This window comes from Somniosus microcephalus, unplaced genomic scaffold, assembly GCF_052327205.1.
Source record: "Somniosus microcephalus isolate GS21.2 unplaced genomic scaffold, FLI_Smic_1.0 unresolved_chr4, whole genome shotgun sequence".
NCBI classification, from domain to species: Eukaryota; Metazoa; Chordata; class Chondrichthyes; order Squaliformes; family Somniosidae; genus Somniosus; species Somniosus microcephalus.
In genome coordinates this window covers 45,121,536-45,140,119 of record NW_028225182.1, presented here as the reverse complement: position 1 = coordinate 45,140,119, position 18,584 = coordinate 45,121,536, and the positions used below count along the sequence as shown (strand labels likewise).

At 47.6% G+C, this 18,584-nt stretch overlaps 1 protein-coding gene across 2 annotated transcripts in view; it reads right to left on the bottom strand.

Annotated features, from left to right (window-relative positions):
* Positions 1-18,584, bottom strand: part of LOC147090671 (baculoviral IAP repeat-containing protein 1-like) — a 126,691-nt gene that overhangs the window by 15,017 nt on the left and 93,090 nt on the right. The gene's annotated exons all lie outside the window — the stretch shown is intronic.

The following is an 18,584-nucleotide window of genomic DNA, read 5'->3' as shown; positions in this document are numbered from 1 at the left end:
GTTAACCAGAGGCCACAGATTTAAAATAATTGCCACAAAAGAACGAGATGGGAGATGAGACATTTTTTTTACAAAGTGACCTGTTGTGATCTGTAAGAAGTCACACAACACCAGGTTATAGTCCAACAGTTTTATTTGAAATCACAAGCTTTCGGAGCGCTGCTCCTTCATCAGGTGAAGTGGAGAGATGCATATAGGCAAAGCTTACATAGACAGAGAACACTGCCAGATGATTACATGTAATCTTTCATCTGCAACATTTGACCCCTTGTGACCCCACCTCATTGTTCTTTGATGTAATGTTTTCCTGACTGACCTGTTTGGACACCATTCACACCTTTGATTGCTGTGATTATCTCTCTGCCAAGGTGTGATAAAGGGCAGTTAGAAAGATTACCTGTAATCATCTGGCAGTATTCTCTGACTATATATGCTGTGCCTATATGCATCTCTCCACTTCACCTGATGAAGGAGCAGCGCTCCGAAATCTTGTGATTTCAAATAAAACTGTTGGACTATAACCTGGTGTTGTGTGACTTCTTACATTTGTCCACCCCAGTCCAACACCGGCATCTCCACACCATGTTGTGACCTGGACCGCACTGCCTGAAAGGGCGGTGGAAGCAGATTCAATAGTAACTTTCAAAGGGGAGTTGGATAAATAAATGAAAAGGAACAACTTGCAGGGAAATAGGGAAAGAGCAAGGGAGTGGGATTAACTGGACAGGCACGATGGGCCGAATGGCCTCCTTCTAATAATAATAATAATAATCAACGTTATTGTCATTGTTAGTGCACAAGTGCAGTACAACGAAACGTAGGCTTGCGGCTCCCGAGAGTGTACATTTGGAGACATTTAAACATACAACATTCATTTGGCTTGTAATACATTAACATTAACATAAACATAATAAAGTGCATTGGCAGATGTGCAGGCTTTAGAGTTTGTTTGTGGAGTTCAGTAGGATGACAGCCCTGGGAAAGAAGCTGTTCCTAAATCTGGTCGTTCGGGTGCGAATGCATCTGTAGCGTCTCCCAGATGGCAGGAGGGTGAACAGACTGTGGCTGGGGTGGGTAGAGTTTTTGATGATGGTCCGTGACCTCCATAAACAGCGTTTCTGGTATATGTGCTCTATGGTCGGTAGCCGGGTGCTGGTAATGCGTTGGGCAGTTTTGACTACCCGCTGCAGGGCTTTCCGGTCATAGTAGCTACAGCTGCCATACCATACTGTGATACAGTTCGTCAGGATGCTCTCTATTTTGCAGCGGTAAAAGTTAGAGAGGATCAGGGGTGACAGGTTACATCCCTTCAGCCTCCTTAGGAAATATAGGCTGAACGATTCTGTGCAGTATCGTTCTGCGAACTCCGGAATTAATGATAAGGCGACTTCAAGTTGGCTTTGTCAGAGCCTGTTGAGTGGCTGGCGCTGCTGTGCAATGATTCAAAATTGTCTGGCATCGGAAACCGTGGCTGCGTGTCAGTAAAGCCACAAGTGATGCAGAGTAGCTGTGATCTACGAGATGGTACGCTGGCAGGGGATGTCGACTGAGAGACAGTAATAGCAGCTGTGGTGAAGAAGCAGAACTAACTCGTCAAGAGGGATCAGTGCAGCAATCACAAGAGACGGCCGCTGGGGTCAGAGTCACAACATGTGTCGAAGAGAGACTACAAGAGAGAATTGTCAGTCCGAGCTGGGTGTTATTGTTCCTGCAATTGTTAGCGGTTCTCTCTCATTGTGTCAGCCATAGCTCGGCTAGTAGTACTCTTGCCTCTGAGTCAGAAAGTTGCTGGCTCATAGTCCCACTCATAGACACTTGAACACAAAAATCTAGGCTGACACTCCAGTGCAGTACTGAGGGAGCGCCGCGCTGTCAGAGGGGCAGTACTGAGGGAGTACTGCACTGTCGTAGGGGCAGTACTGAGGGAGCGCCGCACTGTCGGAGGGGCGGTCCTGAGGGAGCGCCGCACTGTCAAAGGGGCAGTACTGAGGGAGCACTGCACAGTCGGAGGGGCAGTACTGGGGGAGCGCCGTGCTGTCGGAGGGGCAGTACTGAGGGAGCACCACACTGTGGGAGGGGCGGTACTGAGGGAGCGCTGCACTGTGGGAGGGGCAGTACTGAGGGAGTGCTGTGCTGTTGGAGGGGCAGTACTGAGGGAGCGCTGCACTGTTGGAGGGGCTGTACTGAGTGAGCGGCGCACTGTTGGAGGGTCAGTACTGAGGGAGCGCCGCACTGTCGGAGGGGCAGTACTGAGGGAGCACCGCACTTTTGAAGGGGCAGTATTGAAGGAGCGCTGCACTGTCGGAGGGTCGGTACTGAGGGAGCGCTGCACTGTCGGAGGAGCAGTACAGACAGAGCGCTGCACCATCGGCGGGGCAGTACTGAGGGAGTGCTGCACTGTCGGAGGAGCAGTACTGACGGAGCGTTGCACTGTCGGCGGGGCAGTACTGAGGGAGCGCTGCACTGTCGGAGGGGCAGTACTGATGGAGCGCTGCACTGTTGGAGGAGCAGTACTGAGGGAGTGCTGCACTGTCGGAGGGGCACTACTGAGGGAGCGCCGCACTGTCAGAGGGGCAGTACTGAGGGAGCACTGCACTGTCAGAGGGGCAGTACTGACGGAGCACTGCACTGTCGGAGGAGCAGTACTGACGGAGCGCTGCACTGTCGGAGGGGCAGTACTGACGGAGCACTGCACTGTCGGAGGAGCAGTACTGACGGAGCGCCACACTGTCGGCGGTGCAGTACTGAGGGAGCGCTGCACTGTCAGAGGGGCTGTACTGACGGAGCACTGCACTGTCGGCGGGGCAGTACTGAGGGAGCGCCGCACTGTCGGAGGGGCAGTACTGATGGAGCGCTGCACTGTCGACGGGGCAGTACTGACGGAGCACTGCTCTGTCAGCGGGGCAGTATTGATGGAGCGCTGCACTGTCGGTGGGGCAGTACTGAGAGAGCGCCACACTGTCGGCGGTGCCGTCTTCGAGCTGTGCTGTTAAACGTAGAAGATCCCATGTCACTATTTTGAAGAAGTGCAGGGGAGTTCTCCCTGGTGTATTGGGCTAATATTAAACCCTCAATCAGCATCACGTAAACAGATTATCTGGTGATTATCACATTGATGTTTGTTGGAAAGGAAATAAAGACTTGCATATGTACAGCGACTCTCCTGACCTCAGGATATCATAAAGCACATTACAGACAATGAAGCAGTTTTGAAGTGTAGTCACTGTTGTAATGTGGGAACCGCGGCAGCCAATTTGCGCACAGCAAGCTCCCACAAACAGCAACGTGATAATGACCAGATTATCTGGACTTTAATTGGCTGCCGCGTTTTCTTAGATTACAGCAGTAACTACACTTCAAAAGTACTTCATTGGCTGCAAAATGCATCGGGACAATCTGAGGTCGTGAATAAATGCAGGTTCTTTCATTTTTCCTTCAGGCAGCTCTTGGAGCTTCTCCATTCAGCAAGGTTGGCGTTGTTGCCAATGTTTGATTTCTGTCATTAAGTCCGTGCAGACTCAGCAGCTCTGGAAGCAGCAGACCGAGCTTGCGTGACTCATGTTTCCTGTGTGGTTGCCAAGTGCTAAACAGGACCCAGAAAGCAGTCAACAATGAAAAAACCCGACAGCCAGCTGGCTAAGGATATACTCAAAGAGCCATAGAATCACACAGCACAGGAGGAGGCCATTCGGCCCCTCGAGCCCGTGCCGGCTCTCCGTGGAGCAATCCAGTCAGTCCCATTCCGCCGCTCTATCCCCGTAGCCCTGCAAGTTTATTTCCCTCATGTGCCTATCCAGTCACCCCTTGAAAAGATTGAGTGTCTCCGCTTCCACCACTTCCGTCGGCAGCGAGTTCCAGGTCCTCACCACTCGCTGCGTAAAAAATGTTTTTCCTCACTGCGTAAAATTTTTTTTCCTCGCTTCCCCCCTGTATCTCTTGCCCAGAACCTTAAATCTGTGTCCACCAGTCCTTGTACCATCAACTAGTGGGAACAGCCTTTCCCCATCTAGCCTATCCAAACGCGTCATAGTCTTGTACACCTCGATCAAATCACCCCTCAACCTCCTTTGCTCTAATGAAAACAAATCCAGTTTCTCCAACCTGTCCTTGTAGCTAAGATCCCCCATCCCCGGAACCATTCTGGTAAATCTCCTCTGCACCCTCTCAAGGGCCTTCACATCCTTCCGAAACTGTGATGACCAGAACTGGATGCAATACTCCAGTTGTGGCCTAACCAGTGCTTTATAAAGGTTCAGCATAACTTCTCTACTTTTGTACTCAATATAGAATCATAGAAAGTTACAGCACGGAAGGAGGCCATTTCAGCCCATCGTGTCTGTTGTGTATGTAACCGTTTACCTTTAAGGGAACTATAGAATGTAACCGTTCGCCTTTAAGAGCACTACTTTAGGGTGGCACTATCTATTGGCTCATGTATACTGTAATACCGATAGTGACCACACCAGTATATAAGGGTTGTGATACGTTAACTAGGGCAGAATCGCCCGAGCCTCTGAATAGTAAAGACGTGTTTTATTTTGTTAACAGTGGAGTCTGTGATTATTTATAATACAACCCACAGACTTAACATTGGCGACGAGTCAGGATTCGAACCCTGCGGCAGTTGTTCCACGGCGGCTTCGTCCGAAGACAGGACGTTGAAGAGAGGTTTCAACCTCACCAGTCTGGAACCGACAGGCTGGAAGCGACAGGCATTAGGACCCTGAAGCCTCCATAACCTCGTGGGTAAGCCGCAGCGTTGGCTGCAAAGACAGGGCCACCGATCGGGAGATAAGGGCGATCGCAATCCCTGATAAGAGCCGCGGTGAAACGCGCGAGCGGGTAAGCCAGAGCCCGGGAGGGAGCGAGCAAGAGCCGCGCGAGCGGGTGAGCCAGAGGCCGGGGGCCGCTTTCAAGTGCGAGGCGCAGCCGGGCCATCGATCGCATCCGCTGATAAGGACCGCACTCGGGCTGAAAGTCAGCGTCGGGGAACGGGTGATAACCGCCATTGAAGTGGGCGGAGAGCGCCGAGAAGCGCGGGAAAACCGCCATCGAAGTGGGCGGGGAGAGCGAGAAGCGCGGGAAAGCCGCCATTTTTCGCGGGGAAACCGCTGATGAAGAAGGAAGAAGCGGGAAACCGCCATCTTGGAAATTATTAAGAATTTCAGGAAAGTAATAAGATTTTTCAGAAAGGCTGGTGTGTTCTCAAGAAGAGAGGGAAAATAAGTATAAGTACAGCAATACTTGTGGTGTTCTCAAGAAGAGAGAAGAAAATTAATAATAAGTAAAGTAATACTTGTACTGTTCTCGGAAAGAGAAGAAGATGCCTAAGCGAGGAAATATTAATGATTTTAATGCTGAAATAGAAGACAGGGCCACGTATGGGGAACGCATAGGAATATATTGCGTAGCCATATACGACAAGGCAATAACTTTGTTAAATTCGATGGGAGCAAAAACATACGGGCTCTTGAAACATCTAATAGCACCAGTTAAACCAGTGGACCAGACCTTCGAAGAGATCGTAGCAGTGCTGAAGGATCACTTGAACCCCACACCGTTGATACTGGCTGAACGATTTAAATTTTACGCCAGAACCCAGAGGCAAGATGAAAGCAATGCGGAATACTTAGTCGAACTGCGTAAGCTAGCGAAATACTGCCAGCTTGGAGGGAATTTGACAGAGGCGCTGCGGGACAAGTTCGTATGCGGCTTGGCCAAAGAAGGAACGCAGAAGCGACTCCTGGAGGAAAACGACCTCACACTGGACAGGGCTGTCCTCATAGCTTCATCGCACGAAGCCGCAGTGAAAGGAACGGCGGAAATGCAGCTAAAGGCGGCGGCACTCGGGGTGGACCAAATGACTGCAAGCATTTCCAAATGCTACCGTTGTGGAAAGACAATGCACGACCGGAATCAGTGCTGGTTTAAGAATCAAGAGTGCAGGAAATGTGGCAAACTGGGTCACATCGCAAAGGTATGCAGGTCCAGAAAGAAGACCAACAAACAAAGGAAGCCACCACCACAAGAAAAGTACAACAAGGTGCATCAGGTGGCTGAAAAGAGTTCAGACGAACAAAATTCAGACTCAGACCCAAACAGCCAGGAGTTGGATAGTCTGAGAATCCACAATGTGGGTAAAGTAACTGATCTACAGACGATCTGGGTCACACTAAAAATAGCTGGAGTCCAAGTACGAATGGAGCTGGACACGGGATCAGCTGTATCAGTCATCAACCAAAAGGACTACCACCGACTATTCTCTCACATACCCTTAAGAAATACCAAGTTCGTATTACAGACATACACGGGGCATCGCGTATACCCCATGGGGAAAATAAGAGTCAAGGTGAGAGATAGGGGTAAAGTACACCCAAGAATGAATTTGTACGTACTACCTGAGGGAGGACCACCACTTCTAGGACGGGAGTGGATCAAGAAAATAGACATGGAATGGCACTACCGACAAGCAATGACGAGTGAGGACTCGGTGCAGACAAGCAGCTCAGACTCTGAGCCGGAAGACGATAAGTCCAGCTTATGTATGAAAAACAAGGTTAACATTAACTCACAGACTAAGGTTGGAAAATCGATGGCGTGCATAAAGACAGAGAATTCTGAGTCTGTTCAAGCTACAGACATATGCATTACGGAGGAACACCGGGCTCGAACTCAACGCTATTTCAAAGTACAACAACAATTAGAACAATTAAGTTACCGCCTCGTACAAGAGATGAAAACAATGAAAAAGTTCTATGACACCGAATGGGAGAGTCTGGAAAGACAACAGAACCTACTGGCTCAAGCAGAGAGCGACCATAGAGCCATCGTGACCAATTACCGATCACATCTCCCTGATGATGTTCAGGGGTTAGAATATTTGCATGATCTAGAGATACAGCAGAAGGGCAAATCACGCTGCACTGAGGATTTTGTTCTGCAATTAGAGACGGAGCTAGTGCAGGCAAAGTTAAGAGAAGTTGAATCACAGGGTGCTCTTAAGGAGATGCAGAAACAAATCTTGGACATGGAAAAGAGAAACGCTTCTTTACCTGATGAGAATAATGTGGCCATGTTGCAAGAGGAGCTTATAGGGGCGAAACTGAAAGAAGCTAAGCAAAGGATGTTGGAACTTGAAACGCAGAACCAAATCAGCGGTAATCAGCTATGTCAAGCAGAGAAGGAGTGCAAGGGTCTACATGAGAAGGTGCAATATCTCTCAGCCCAAAATAAGGGACTACTCACTCAGTTAAATGAAAGTAAACGGGAAATGGCTGAGATGGACTGCAAGAATAAAGAAGAGTTGATGGCAGTGAGACTTCGAGAGGCAGATAGCATAGCAGCCTTGGCTGAACTCCAACAGGAAATTGCGAAAGAAACAAATGAAGAGGAATCTTCAGGAAGCCAGGATTTTATTCCAGTTCTTCTCTACGACTCCTTACAAGCAGAGTGCGAGAAGTTGAAAAAACAGTATGAACAGGCCCAGACTACAATTCTGGAGGGGGTTAACTCAGCAACCTCCGAAAAGCTAGTTTCGTTGGAAGTATATGAGCAACTAAAGGTTGAACATGAGCAAGAAGTCCAAAGGCTGCAGGAAATTCTTGAGGAGCTCAGGGCCAAGACAGACTCATCGGTAGAAGTTCCATACATAGATGAGGATGTAGAGGTGAAAGACATGGCAGAACTCATAAAAATATGGAAGGAAGCCCAAGACAAATATGAGGCGGCAATTACCGAGGTTGACCGACTTGAAGAACAGTTTCAACTGGGAATGGGCCCTGAACATGAGCTAGAGAGCATCGAGGCGCAACTTCTCCAAGCACTGGAAGCCAAAGTACAAGAGGAAGAGAAGATGAAAGCATTGGAGAAAATGATGGATGAAATGGAGGAGTACGCTGAATTACGTCCAGGGGAACAGGAGAATGGGGAAACAGCTACTTCAGTAGAAGGATTAAATAGCCTGATAACGAAATCCCTGAAGGAAGGGAAAGGATTGAACGCACAAATGAGGCCAGGAGGGAAGGAAGGGCAGACATCCGAGGAAGAGCAGGATGAATATGATTGCTTGAAGAAGGGTTTTGACCTGTTGAGTGACACCGAATGTTATGAGGATGTGGTCTGCCCAAATTGTGATGGGAACTCCCAAAGTGCTGAAATCCTGAGGAAGCACTTAAGGTCTAAGGAACATAGAGAGTTGGTGGCGCTACAGATGGCAGCCGGGAAAAGAGCTCGGAGAGTTTCAAAAAGGCAGAAAAGAAAAAGAAGAAGCAGAAAATAATAACTGTTTAAAATATTATTACTTCTACTACCTCAGTCCGAACACTACGAAAGGTGCTAAATTTGTAAAAAAAATCCAGGGACATTATCAAGACAGCCAGTGGGTTGTATAAGTCCGCACTGCTGGTTCAACAGGACGAAAGTACAAGCTGTTAAAAAAAAAAAAAAAAAAGGCTATGGAGGATGCTGTCTGGAACGAATTAATACCAGAGACTGAATTTATGAACTGTTCCCACAGAGACTGAACCTGTAAACTGATTCCACTGAGAGTATGTTTGTAAACTGTTATATGACGTTGACTCCATTGAGAGTATATCTGTAAATTGTTATATGACGTTGACTCCATCGAGAGTATATCTGCAAACTGTTTATATAAAGTTGAAGATTGTATGTTTAACGGGATTCTGTAAGTAATAAGCTAGGAAGGGAGGAGTGTTGTGTATGTAACCGTTTACCTTTAAGGGAACTATAGAATGTAACCGTTCGCCTTTAAGAGCACTACTTTAGGGTGGCACTATCTATTGGCTCATGTATACTGTAATACCGATAGTGACCACACCAGTATATAAGGGTTGTGATACGTTAACTAGGGCAGAATCGCCCGAGCCTCTGAATAGTAAAGACGTGTTTTATTTTGTTAACAGTGGAGTCTGTGATTATTTATAATACAACCCACAGACTTAACAGTGTCCATGCCGGCCAACAAAGAGCGTTCCAGCCTAATCCCACCTCCCAGCTCTTGGTCCGTAGCCCTGCAAGTTACAGCATCCCAAGTGCACATCCAAGTACTTTTTAAATGTGGTGAGGGTTTCTGCCTCTACCACCCTTTCAGGCAGTGAGTTCCAGACCCCCACAACCCTCTGGGTGAAGAAATTTCTCCTCAAATCCCCTCTAAACCTTCCCCCAATTACTTTAAATCTGTGCCCCCTGGTTTTTGACCCGTCTGCTAAGGGAAATAGGTCCTTTCTATCCACTTAATCTAGGCCCCTCATAATTTTATACACCTCAATAAGGTCTCCCCTCAGCCTCCTCTGTTCCAAGGAAAATAGACCCAGCCTATCCAGTCTTTCCTCATAGCTAAGATTCTCCACTCCCGGCAACATCCTTGTAAATCTCCTCTGTACCCTCTCTAGTGCAATCACATCTTTCCAGTAATGTGGTGACCAGAACTGCACGCAGTACTCTAGCTGAGGCCTAACTAGAGTTTTATACAGTTGAAGCATAACCCCCCCTGCTCTTGTATTCTATGCCTTGGCTAATAAAGGCAAGCACTCCGTATGCCTTCTTAACCACCTTATCTACTTGGCCTGCTACCTTCAGGGATCTGTGGACATGCACTCCAAGGTTCCTTTGTTCCTCTACACTACTCAGTGTTCTACCATTTAATGTGTATTCCCTTTCCTTGTTAGCCCTCCCCAAATGCATTACCTCACACTTCTCCAGATTGAATTCCATTTGCCACTGTTCTGCCCACCTGACCAATTTATTGATATCTTCCTGCAGTCTACAGCATCCTTCTTCAGTATCAACCACACAGCCGATTTTAGTATCATCTGCAAACTTCTTAATCATACCCCATATATTCAAGTCAAGATAAATATCTCTATTTATGAAGCCCAAGATTCCATATGCTTTGTTAACCACGCTCTCAATATGACCTGCCGCCTTCAGGGACCTATGTACATTAACTCCCAGGTCCCTCTGTCCCTGCACATTCTTTAAAACTGTGCCATTAAGTGTATATTGCCTCTCCCGGTTCCTTCTGCCAAAAATGCATCACCTCACACTTCTCTGTATTAAATTACATCTGCCACCTGTCTGCCCATTCTGCTAGCCTTTCTATGTCCTGCTGCAGTCGATTGGTATCATCCTCACTATTTGCCACGCCCCCGGGTTTGGTGTCATCGGCAAATTTAGAAATTCTTCTTTGAATTCCAATATCCAGGTAATTTAGATATATATCAAAAAAAGCAGTGGCCCCAGCACTGACCCTTGGGCAACACCACTGTCTATTATCCTCCAGTCTGAAAAACAGCCATTTCCACAACTCGCTATTTTCTATCCTTAAGCCAATTCCTTATCCAAGCTGCCACTGACCCGCCTATTCCATGAGCCTCAATTTTGTTAAACAGCCTTCTATGTGGTACTTTGTCAAACGCCTTCTGAAAATCCATGTAGACAACATCCATTGCATTCCCTTCATCAATCCTGTCCGTTACTTCATCAAAAAATTCAATTAGATTAGTCAAACACAATCTGCCTTTTACAAATCCATGTTGGTTCTCCTTAATTAGATTGGAAAACTATGGCAAGTCCTTCCGCTATCTCCTCCCTCAATTCCCTTAGCAACCTGGGATGCAAGCCATCTGGACCAGGCGACTTATCCACTCTAAGCATACCCAGCCTTTCTTGTACATCCTGTCTATCAATTTTCACCCCTTCCATTGTTTCTACATTTTCCACTGCTACCGATATTTTGTCAGCATCCACCCCCTTAGTAAACACTGATACAAAGTTCTCATTGAGTATTCTAGCCTTGCCCTGCGCCTCTAAGCAGATATCACCTTCTTTGTCTCTAATAGGCCCCACCCTGCCTCTTAGTACCCGCTTACTGTTTACATGCCGGTAGTAGATTTTTGGTTTCCCTTTTATGTTAACCGCCATTCTACTCTCATATTCTCTCTTTGGCAATCTTACTTCATCTTCACATCCCCACACAACTTATTAAATGGCCCAGAAATTCAGGTCGGTGGCTTTCCGCGGGTGCAAGCCCCCGACCTGCACTTACCTACCGCGCCGGCCGTTGAGCTGTGGGCCCGCGTGGGATTCCGATCCTGGGCCTCCTGCAACTGCCGGCGCGCAGTGCTTGCGTATCCCATGGGCGCAGTTAGTTCGATGCGTCCCCTCTTATCATGTGGGCCATGGAGAGCCAATGGTAGCAGGGAATGCGTCATTCATAAGTTTGACAGGAAGAGCTGTCAAACCTATAAATACTATAAGCCCCAAAAATCACTAAATCTTGAAATAAATTTAAAAAAAAACATCACATTTTTAAAATAAACTATAAATTACATGAAATAACAATTTTAAACAATAAATTTTTGAAAAAATTAATTACATTTTCTAACGGGGCTAAAAATCAACTTACCTTTCTTTAAAGTATTTAAAAATAATAAACCTGTGGAAAAAATGTTTTAATTTTAATTAATTCACCACTTACCTTGTAAAAGGCAGGCCTTGCGACTGCTTTTTACATGTCTAACTTCTGGAGACTTACCCTCCCGGGAAAACCTGCTAAAAAAAACGTAAGTTCGATGCGCACGCACTGCCTCTCCGGCGCATGCGTTCCACCTCTTAACCCCTTCTTTCAGGGGAACGGAAGTTCCGGTTTCCCACGCATGCGCAGTGCATGCACGAAACCGGCACTTCCATTGGGCCTACGGGTGAGTACCCTGTGCGTACTCACCCGTGGAGACCCGAATTTCTGGGCCAATATGTTATTTAATGATTTAACCTTCACTCGCAGTCTGTGGCTGTTTGTTATCAAAGCTTAGTCAAAACTGCTTTTGACTGTCTTTGCAGCTACATTTTGAACAAGTCTTAGCTTTTTAGTGACCCAGGATTAATTATGGGTAATATTATTTGGTCAATGGCTACACTTGAAGTTATACATATATGATTCTCATCTACTAAATGTCTTTAAATATCAGTCTTTCGTACAGAGAGGTGCTTTATCGTTTGTGGAACCGGAATCACCTTTGTGTGGATTGGAAGCGACAGCAGAGGGTCAGAGGTGGCAGTGGGTGATCACGCAATCTGGGGCCCTGACACAAACACACAAGAGAGGATTTGATGCATGTCACAGTATCACAAGGCGGGAGCTGTCATGTGGCTTCACCACAGGAAGCCTGGTGCCAATGCACAGAGCGGGCATGGGGGAATCCAACCATCGCTCTGGGGCTCCTGGATGACTCCTTGTGATGTGGTGACCTGATAGCGGCAGTTCAAAGCAGGGTGTGACTCCATTCAAGCAGAAATGTGTTGACATCAATGAGCCACGTGATCCTCCTCATATGAAGGAGGCTACATCACTGCATATTCTAAAAAGGAAATAGAGCTATTGGAGAAGGTGTAAAAAGATTTACTTGAATGATATCAGAACTGAGAGTCATAGAGTCATTATACAGCACAGAAAGAGGCCCTTTGGCCCATCGTGTCTGCGCCGGACATCAAGCCCTGTCTATTCTATTCCCATTTCCCAGCACTTGGTCCGTAGCCTTGTATGCTATGGCGTTTCAAGTGCTCATCTAAATACTTCTTGAATGTAGTGAGGGTTCCTGCCTCTACCATCCTTTCAGGCAGTGAGTTCCAGATTCCAACCACCCTCTGGGTGAAAAAGTTTTTCCTCAAATCCCCTCTAAACCTCCTGCCCCTTACCTTGAAACTATGCCCCCTGGTTATTGACACCTCTACTAAGGGGAAAAGTTCCTTTCTATCTACCCTATCTATGTCCCTCATAATCTTGTACACCTCAATCAGGTCCCCCCTCAGCCTTCTCTGCTCTAAGGAAAATAACCCCAGCCTGTCCAGTCTCTCTTCATAGCTGAAGCGCTCCAGCCCAGGTAACATCCGGGTGAATCTCCTCTGCACCCTCTCCAAAGCAATCACATCCTTCCTATAGTGTGGCGCCCAGAACTGCACACAGTATTCCAGCTGTGGCCTAACTAGCGTTTTGTACAGCTCCATCATAACCTCCCTGCTCTTATATTCTATGCCTCGGCTAATGAAGGTAAGTATCCCATATGCTTTTTTAACCACCTTATCTACCTATTAGGTTATACCTATCAGGAAAGATTGATCAGGCTGGGGCTCTTTTCTCTAGAAAAGAGAAGGCTGAGGGGTGACCTGATAGAGGGCTTTAAAATTATGAAGGTGTTTGATAGGGTGGACATAGAGGAGATGTTTCCACTCGTGGGGGGACAAGAACTAAGGGCCATCAATATAAGAGTCACTAATAAATCCAATCGGGAATTCAGGAGAATCTTCTTTACCCAGAGAGTGGTGAGAATGTGGAACTTGCTTCCACAGGGAGTGGTTGAATTGCAGAGATGCATTTAAGGGGAAGCTAGATAAACGCATGAGGGAGGAAGGAGTAGAAGGATATGTTGATGGGGTGAGATGAAGTGTGGTGTGGACCTTTTTAGGCCGAATGTCCTGTTTCTGTGCTGTAACTGCTAAGTATGTATTTTCTGTGGGTGTTGGAAGCTCTGACTAGTTGACAACGATTCACTTTCCCCTGCTTTTACTGCGGGCTACACTCCCTCAAGCAATCGAGGTGGAAGCTGCCGCTCGTGCTTGACTGCTTCTGGATGTCTTGTGGGTTTGTAGCACACGCTCTCTGTGTTTGATCGCCGGTGTCCCGGGGGAATCTGTGGTCTATAAGAGTTCACAGAGCTCTCCGTGACTTGTATCTCCGGCCCACTGAGACCTGATAGACCCAGCAACACACGAGAAAGGCTATTCATCCTGTTGGATTGGTCATTTGGGGGATGGGACTCACTTCCCAGGATGCGGGGAATCATTCTTCCCCTGAATGTAATTGATATCAGCCCTGTCTCCCCCAGTCCCACCTCCCCACCACCCTCAATCCTATCACCTCTACTTACCGCACTCCCACCTCCCCCTCCCCCACCCCCACCTCCCCCCTCCCCCCCTCCCCACTCCCATCTCCCCCCTCCCCCACTCCCATCTCCCCCCTCCCCCACTCCCATCTCCCCCTCCCCCACTCCCCACTCCCATCTCCCCCCTCCCCCACTCCCATCTCCCCCCTCCCCCACTCCCAACTCCCCCTCCCCCACTCCCAACTCCTCCTCCCCCACTCCCCACTCCCATCTTCCCCTCCCCCACTCCCATCTCCCCCTCCCCCACTCCCAACTCCCCCTCCCCCACTCCCCACTCCCACCTCCCCCTCCCCCACTCCCATCTCCCCCTCCCCCACTCCCATCTCCCCCTCCCCCACTCCCATCTCCCCCTCCCCCACTCCCATCACCCCCTCCCCCACTCCCATCTCCTCCCTCCCCCATTCCCATCTCCCCCCTCCCCCACTCCCATCTCCCCCCTCCCCACTCCCATCTCCCCCTCCCCCACTCCCATCTCCCCCTCCCCCACTCCCATCTCCCCCTCCCCCACTCCCATCTCCCCCTCCCCACTCCCATCTCCTCCCCTCATCCCCCACTCCTAAACCCTCCCCTCACCACCACTCCTGTCTCCTCCCCTCAGTATCACCCCCATCTCCTCCCCTTACCCCACCTCCTATCTCCACCCCTTACCCAAAATCCTATCTCCTCCCCTCGCCACCACTCCCGTCTCCTCCCCTTTGTGTCACACACAGCTTCTCCCATCAGTACAGCTCCCAATCTCTCTCCTTAGCTTTATTAAGGGGACTTCAGCCTTTGTTATAACAGTTATGGCCCAGCCTCACAGCCAAGTCCTACCTTCTATTACAATAGCAAAATACTGCGGATGCTGGAAATAAAAATATAAGAACATAAGAAATAGGAGCAGGAGTAGGCCATACGGCCCCTCGGGCCTGCTCCGCCATTCAATAGGTTCATGGCTGATCCGAACCTAGACTCACGTCCACTTCCCTGCCCTCTCCCCGTAACCCCTAATTCCCTTATCAGCTAGGACACTGTCTATCTCCGTTTTAAATTTATTTAATATCGCAGCTTCCACAGCTCTGTGAGGTAGCAAATTCCATAGATTTACTACCCTCTGAGTGAAGAAGTTTCTCCTCATCTCAGTTTTGAAACGGCAGCCCCTTATTCTAAGATTATTCCCCCTAGTTCTAGTCTCACCCATCAGTGGAAACATCCGCCCCGCATCCACCCGATCAAGCCCCCTCACAATCTTATATGTTTCGATAAGATCGCCTCTCATTCTTCTGAATTACAATGAGTAGAGGCCCAACCTACTCAACCTTTCCTCATAAGTCAACCCCCTCATCTCCGGAATCAACCGAGTGAACCTTCTCTGAACTGCCTTGAGAGCAAGTATATCTTTTCTTAAATATGGAAACCAAAACTGTACGCAGTATTCCAGGTGTGGCCTCACCAGTACCCTGTATAACTGCAGCAAGACTTCCCTGTTTTTATACTCCATCCCCCTTGCAATAAAAGCCAAGATTCCATTGGCCTTCCTGATCACCTGCTGTACCTGCATACTAACCTTCTGTGTTTCATGCACCAGGACACCCAGATCCCTTTGTACTGTAGCACTTTGCAGTTTCTTTCCATTTAGATAATAACTTGCTCTTTGATTTTTTCTGCCAAAGTGCATAACCTGACACTTTCCAACATTATATTCCATCTGCCAAATTTCTGCCCACTCACTTAGCCTGTCTATGTCCTTTTGCAGCTTATTTATGTCCTCCTCACTCACTGCTTTCCCTCCCATCGTTGTATCGTCGGCAAACTTGGATACATTGCACTTGGTCCCCTCCTCCAAATCGTTAATATAGATTGTAAAGAGTTGGGGTCCCAGCACTGACCCCTGTGGAACACCACTAGTTACTGATTGCCAACCCGAGAATGAACCATTTATCCCAACTCTCTGTTTTCTGTTAGATAGCCAATCTTCCACCCATGCCAGTATATTACCCCCAATCCCGTGATTTTTTATCTTGTGCAGTAATCTTTGGGTGGCACTTTGTCAAATGCCTTTTGGAAGTCCAAATACACCACATCCACTGGGTCCCCTTTATCCACACTGTTTGTTACGTCCTCAAAGAATTTGAGCAAATTTGTCAAACATGACTTCCCCTTCATAAAACCATGCTGACTCTGTCCGATTAAATTATGCTTATCCAAATGTCCTGTTACTGCTTCCTTAATAATGGACTCCAACATTTTACCAACCACAGATGTTAGGCTAACTGGTCTATAGTTTCCAGCCTTTTGTCTACCTCCCTTTTTAAATAAGGGCATTACATTAGCAGTTTTCCAATCTGCTGGGACCTTTCCTGAATCCAGGGAGTTTTGGAAAATTACCACCAATGCATCCGCAATCCCTACCGCTACTTCTCTCAAGACCCTAGGATGTAAGCCATTGTAGGTATTCGTGTTGACCTCTCGGGACGAATGCCTACTAAATAATTTAGTTCGAGTTCGGATGAATAATCACTAAGTTGTTTATTAATTGGAACTGACGAAATACAACAGGTAAGCTGGCTTTACACAGGAGCAATGCGAGATAGGTCTTACCCTGACGGGGACTCCACGAGGACTGAGTCCATAGTTCTCAGGAGAGCGTGATGACGTCATCACGCGCGGTCGCGTTTTCCCGCTCTTCGGGTGTCACATGACCGCATCCTGACGTTAGCGCGTTGGCCCGCGCTTGGGGCGGTCACGTGATCCGCGCCGATATGTCGGCGCGTGCACCCGGTGCATAGGCTGGCCATTGAGGCTGAAGTTGCGACCCCGGTAGCGGGAGCTGGAGGCCAAGCGGGGGATCGCGTCACTTATGTCTGCCGGCCGATGCGGCCGAAGTCGCGGTAGGCCGGGCTGTGCCGGCGGCCGCCTTGGAAAGCCGAGACGGGCCGGCGGCTGCCGCACGTACGTCACGCAATGCGTGCCGTGACGCCAGCGTGCTAGGGCGCATCTTAAAGGGGCAACGGCCCCCACAGGTAAGTTAAAGGGGCAATGGCCCAAACAGGTAAGTAATACACGTACAGTTAGGTTAAAGTGAATTATATACATTATATATGTAAGGGACACCCGGTGGAACCGCCACACCATCAGGTCCAGGGGATTTATCCGCCTTAAGTCCCATTATCTTACCGAGTACCATCTCCTTAGTGATTTTAATCGTGTTTAGCTCCTCCCCCCCCCCATAGCCCCCTGTTTGTCCAGTGTTGGGATATTTTTACTGTCCTCTACTGTAAAGACTGATACAAAATATTTGTTCAGCGTATTTGCCATCTCCATGTTCCCCACTACTAATTTCCGGGTCTCGACCTCTAAGGGACCAACATTCACTTTAGCCACCCTTTTTCTTTTTATATAACTGTAGAAACTCTTGCTATCTGTTTTTATATTTTTTGCTAGTTTACTTTCATAATCTATCTTCCCTTTCTTAATTAATCTTTTAGTTATTCTTTGCTCACTTGTAAATGCTTCCCAATCTTCTATCCTCCCACTAGATTTGGCTACTTTATATGCCCTTGTTTTCAGTCGGATACTATCCTTTATTACTTTACTTAGCCACGGATGGCTGTCTTTTCTTTTACGCCCCTTTTTCCTCAGTGGAATATATTTTTCTTGAAAGTTGTGAAATATCTCCTTGAATGTACACCACTGCTCCTGTACTGTCTTACACCTTAATCTATTTTCCCAGTCCACTTTAGTCAACTCTGCTCTCATACCTTCATAGCCTCCTTTATTTAAGCTTAGTACGCTGGTTTGAGATCCAAATCTCTCACACTCCAACTGAATTTGGAATTCAATCATGTTATGGTCACTCATACCAAGGGGAACTTTACTAGGACATTTTTTATTAATCCTGTCTCATTACACAGGACCAGATCTAAGATTGCCTGCCCCCTGGTTGGTTCAGTAACATACTGCTCAAGGAACCTGTCCCTAATGCACTCTATGAATTCTTCCTCAAGGCTGCCCTGCCCAATTTGATTTGTCCAGTCAATATGAAAGTTAAAATCTCCCATGATTATAGCTGTTCCCTTATTACAAGCCCCAATTATTTCCTGATTTATACTCCGACCAATAGAGTTGCAACTGTTAGGAGGCCTATAGACTATGCCCACTAGTGACTTTTTCCCCTTATTATTTCTTATCTCCACCCAAACTGTTTCACTATCCTGATCCTTTGACCCAATATCATTTCTCACTATTGCAGTGATTCTATCCTTTATTAACATAGCCACCCCACCTCCCTTTCCTTCCTGTCTGTCCTTCCTAATAGTCAAATACCCCTGGATGTAGAGACAGGGGGGCTCTTTAGGAGGGGAGGAAGGAATTGAAAGAACATATTGTGCTTATGTAAGAGACAGGAAAGATAAAATGTTGCAAATGGGAATGGCAAAATCATACAGCATGAAAAATGGGGGCAGAGGTTATGATCTGAAATTTTTGAACTCGATGTTGAGTCCTGAAGGCTGTAAAGTGCCTAATCGAATGATGAGGTGCTGTTCCTCGAGCTTACGTTGGCCCGAGGAACAACACCTCATCTTTCAATTAGGTATGATTTTGCCACTCCCATTTGCAACATTTTATCTTTCCTGCCTCTTACAT